The sequence below is a fragment of the Hippopotamus amphibius genome, chromosome 12, assembly GCF_030028045.1.
Source record: "Hippopotamus amphibius kiboko isolate mHipAmp2 chromosome 12, mHipAmp2.hap2, whole genome shotgun sequence".
Taxonomy (NCBI): Eukaryota; Metazoa; Chordata; class Mammalia; order Artiodactyla; family Hippopotamidae; genus Hippopotamus; species Hippopotamus amphibius.
The window spans coordinates 55,020,453-55,025,799 of record NC_080197.1 but is presented as its reverse complement, the minus strand read 5'-3'; positions in this window follow the sequence as shown (position 1 = coordinate 55,025,799).

The following is a 5,347-nucleotide window of genomic DNA, read 5'->3' as shown; positions in this document are numbered from 1 at the left end:
ACTCACTTATTGTTCGTGTGCCTCAGTTATTCTGCTGTTTATATCATCTAGAGTATTTTTAATTTCGGTTATTTTGTTTTCCATTGCTGTTTGTTTGCTCTTTAGTTCTTCTGAGTTCTTATTAATTGTTTTTTGTATTTTCTCTATTTTGTTGTCGAGATTTTGGATCACCTTTACTATCATTACTCTGAATTCTTTTTCAGGCAATTTTCCTATTTCCTCTTCATTTATTTGGTCTTGTGGGTTTTTTTCCTGCTCCTTTGCCTGCATGGTATTTCTTTGTTTTCTCATTTTGTTTAATTTATAGGATTTGCTGTCTCCTTTCCCTATGCTGCCTAGTAGTAATTCCTCTTGATTCCACCCTCTGACCCTTGTGATGGGGTTTATCCAGTGTCTTGAGTAGGCTTCCTGGTGGGGGGTCATGTCTGCTTTCCAGTGTGTGGCTCTGTGTCTTTTCTCTCTGATGAGCAGGGCCTTGTCAGGTGGTGTGTTTTAGGGTATTTGTGAGGTTAATATGGCCTTAGGTAGTCTGTGTATTGACGAGTAGGTTTGTGTTCCTGTCTTGTTTGTAGTTTGGTGTGAGGTGTCCAGCACTGGCAGTTGCAGACAGTCAGACAAAGCTGGGTCTTAGACTCTGATACAGGGCTCCATGAGAGTTCTCTGCATTTAATATTCCCTGTGTCTGAGGACTCCCTATTAGTGTAGCCTCCTGGATTCAGTGCTCCCTCCCCAGAACCTTCTACTTGACTTCTGATGGAGTAGTCCAGAGTTCAGAGGTTGCTTGTCCCAGCAATAAAGGGGTTTAAAGAAGACTGTCCAAGCCCCAGACTAATGGCAGAGTGTTGAGTCAAACAAATACTAAATCAGGGAAACACATACATGTATAAGATACACAAATACTGAATCCAGTAGAACATAAGGCATGAGAAAGACCTGACAGAACCCCAGTATGTAATCAGACAGTCAAAGAGAAAACCAGTGGAAATTCAAAACCAAATAAATAAATATATAAATAAACCACCACACACACACAAATACAAATCCTGGGAGATTTTTAAAGCTAGGATCAAATATAATAAAGAGCAAGTGTACCACCAGACAGACTGAATGTTCTCAGAAAGAAATCAGACAATTATACTTAGAACTAAGATAAAGACAAAACCTAATAATAAAAACCAAAGCAGTGTGTCATCTGGAGAATAAAGCAAGGAAACAGAGCAGACTGATAATATTGCTTAAAAGTATATTAAGATAAAATAAACTAAGAAAGGATAGAAGACAGGGCAACAGAAGAGCATAGTGTGACTGGAAATATGAAAATAAGAAAAGAGAGAAAAAAATAGAAATATATAAAAGATAGAGAAGGAAAGAAGGTAGGAGAGATAAAGTTAGCACTATAAAAAACTTAGCTAGAAATAGAAATATGTAAAAATTTTAAAAATAAAAATAGAAGAAAAAATAGAATAAAAGAATAAAAAATATGTTATAATATGTGTAGATCCCTTAGGACTAAGATCGTAGTTAATTTAAAACACACACACACACACAAACACATATCCAGGGAAATTTTGAAAGCTAGGATCAAACATAATAAAGAGCAAGAGTACAATCAGACAGACTGAAGATTCCCAAAACAAAATCAGACAATTATAATCAGAACTAAGATAAAGACCAAACCTAATAATAAAAACCAAAGCAGTGTGTCATCTGGAGAATAAAGCCAGGAAAAAAAGCTGAGTGATAATATTGATTGTAAGTATTTTAAGATAAAATAAACTGAAAAAGGATAGAAGACAGGGCAACAGAAGAGTGTAGTGTGACTGGAAATATGAAAAGGAAAAGAAGAAAATAGAAATGTGTAAAAGATAGAGGTGAAAAGAAGGTAGGAGAGATACAGTCAGCACTACAAAAAGCTTAGCTAGAAACAGAAATATATAAAAAGGCTAAAAATAAAAATAGATTAATAAACATAAAAAATATGTTGTAAAACATGTACATCCCTTAGGACTAAGGTCATAATTAATTAAAAAAAAAAAAAAAAAAAAAAAAAAAGCTAGAACTGACCCCAGAATGGACCAGATCAATAGAGTTAATAATAATATTTCTGTTTCCTTGGGGTCTCAGCTGCAAGTGTCCTTCTACCTGCCTTGGGCTTTTTGTATTAATCTGCAACCAGCAGAGCTTCCTTTATTGTTTGTCTGTAAGTGCTGGTTTATGGGGAGAGAGAGGGTACAATAGTGGCTCCTTCCCCTGGGAGTAAGTCAGCAAGTGGCACCCCGCCTGGGTCGCAGTGGCTCGGGCAGCTGGGGCAGTGCCTGTTGCAGAGGGACACCAGTGGTTCAGGTGTAAACAGAGTGTCTCCAGAGCTGGGCCTCTCTGAGGACTTTTGGCTCTCAGCTCAGGCACTCTAGGCCAGCCCCACCTGGGGGCCTTTGTTATCTGTGACTGCATTAGCCAGGCCCAGAGAGGTCCTTCCTTTGTCTGTTGCTGGCGACGAGAGAGGCTACACCTGCGGCTCCTCCCCTCAGCTTGTGAGTCAGCAGTATCCAGCCACTGCCATGGCCACCCAGCTTTCTGCAGTAGGCATTCTCCACTCCGGATTTCCTCCCTCCTGTCCTCTCAGTCTGTCTATCCACTGCCAACAACGTTTCTTACCCTGAACCAGTTCTCCAGTTCCCACGTTCCAGCTCCGAGACCCCCTGTTCAGCTGTGAACCCACGTATCAGTCCAGACACGCTGAGCCATGGTGCAGACCCTGCGTGTGTTTCTTACTCTTTCCCATCTGCCCCAGATCGGCTGCTTCACCCTCTGAACAGTCCCAAATGCCACCCTTCTGACCCAGGGAAATTCCCCATTGGAGAAGGGGTTTCCCCATAAGGTAAGGGACGTTTCCCTGAATTTGGCAATCTCCCCTCTGTTTCAGATCCTCCCACCCTGAGGTGTGGGACCTGTCCCTTTCCTTTCTTCTCCTCTTTATCCTTTCTTTTTTCCCTCTGTCCTACCCAGTTATGCTGGGATCTTTGCAGTCCTTTTTGGTGTCTGAGGTCTTCTGCTGGTGTTCAGCTGGTTCTCTGTGGGATTTGTTGCATCTTTTGATGTATTCTGGATGTATCTGTGGAGAGGGATGCATTCCATGTCCTTCTACTTTGCCGCCATATTTATTCTCCTTTTTTTTTAAGAACTTTTATTGAGGTATAATTGACATACAATAAACTACATGTATTTAAAGTGTACAGTTTGATTTTTTTTCTTATTAGTAATGTATATATGGCGATCCCAATCTGCCAATTCATCCAGCAGGCAGATTCTTAACCACTGTGCCACAAGGGAAGCCCAGGCCTCATAAAATTAATATGTGCTAATAACTAACTGATTCTGTGATAGTTTAATGCCCTCATCAATTTCTAGTGGAGACCTACATTTTTTTCTTTAAGCATCCACCTTCTGATGTCTGGCAGAGCAGTTGAAACCTATACAATCTGATAGTTTCAATGTGGGGCCTAATTCTTTTTGATTCTCCAAGTATTTCCATTCCACCATTCAGGGTACAATCTTAGAGATTCCCGCCCAAGGCATGCTGTCTCCATAAGAAACATCTAGAAATGTGTAGGGGCATTTCTGGTTTCCCAGCAATTGGGTGCATGACTAGCATAGCATGGGCAGGAGCCTACGGTGGTAACCATCCTGCTATGCTAAGGATGGGGCCAGGCTCTGAGGAGAGGGGTGACTGGAACAGTCTCAGCAAACAAAGAGTTGTTCCACCCAAAATGTCAGCAGGTCTCTCATTGAGACACTGCTTAACATGACCAAGTTGTCCTCTGTCCTAAGGGCCGTGTGGCCCTGATGCTTTCATGCACATTCAGTCTTTCTTTCAATAAACAATTATCAAGCACCTACAAAGTGGTGGACCTCTGCTAGGTGCAGAGGACAGAGAAGGAAAAAGAATGCAGTCCTTGCCCTCAAGAAGTGCCCATAGTGGAAGAAAAACCAGAAAACTAATTTATTTCAATACAGCATGATGAAGGCTGAAACAGAGAGGAACACACGGGAGGACCAGGCACTCGCTGAGGTCTTTGCAGAGGAGATGATGCTGGACCAGGAGAGGCAGAAGAGCTGGGGCTGGGGTGGGTCAGGGATTACAAGGAGGAGGAGGAGGAGGAGGTGGAGGAGGAGGAGGAGGAAGGCTTTCCAAAGAGAAAGCAACACCCAAGCAAAACTCAGGCACCTGAAAACATTTCACTCTGATGAGGCACAGGGTAGGTGTGAGGAGAAGAAAGGACAAAGAGCCAGCTTTGGAGAGAAGACAATGAGCTTAGTTTTAGATATTCTGGGTTGAAGTGCAGAGGGCAAAATTTAGATGGATACATGGCTCTGACATTTGGGGAAAGACATGGAGTGAAAAATAGAGATTTGAAAGTTGGTCATCACATAAATTGTAACTGAAGCTGTTGAAACTAAAGAGATCTCTTAAGAAAAATAAGCTTGAGAAGAAGGAGTTTAGAGTGAGAGAAGACAGTTGACAAAGCAACTGAGAAAGAGGGTAAAGAGTAGTTGAAAAAAAGACATACAGCTGGCCAATAGGCACATGAAAAGATGCTCAACATTGCTAATTATTAGAGAAATGCAAATCAAAACTACAATGAGGTATCATCTCACAGCTGTCAGAATGGTCATCATTAAAAAGTCTACAAATAACAAATGCTGGGGAGGGTGTGGAGAAAAGGGAGCCCTCCTGCACTGTGGCTGGGAATATAAATTGGGGCAGCCACTATGGATTCCTTAAAAAACTCAAAATAGAGCTGCCATACAACCCAGTGACCCCATTCCTGAGCATAAATCTGAAGATAACTCTAATTCAAAAAGATACATGCACTTCAGTGTTCATGGTAGCACTATTTACAACAGCCAAGACATGGAAGTAACCTAAGTGTTCATCTACAGGTGAATGGATAAAGAGGATGTGGTATACACATTTGATGGAATATTACTCATCCATATAAAAGAATGAAATAATGCCATTTGCAGCAACATGGATGGACCTAGAAATTATCATACTAAGAGAAATAAGTCAGACCAAGACAAATATCACATGATATCACATATATATGGAATCTAAAATGATATAAATAACTTATTTACAAAACAGAAACAAACTTGCAGACATATAAAACAAACATAATTATGAAAGGGGAGGGGGTGGAGAAGGGATAAATTAGGAGTTTGGGATTAATAGATACAAACTACTATGTATAAAATAGATAAATAGTAAGGTGTTACTGTATAGCACAGGGGACTATATTCAGTATCTTGTAATACACTATAATGGAAAGGGAAAAAAAAAAAAGAG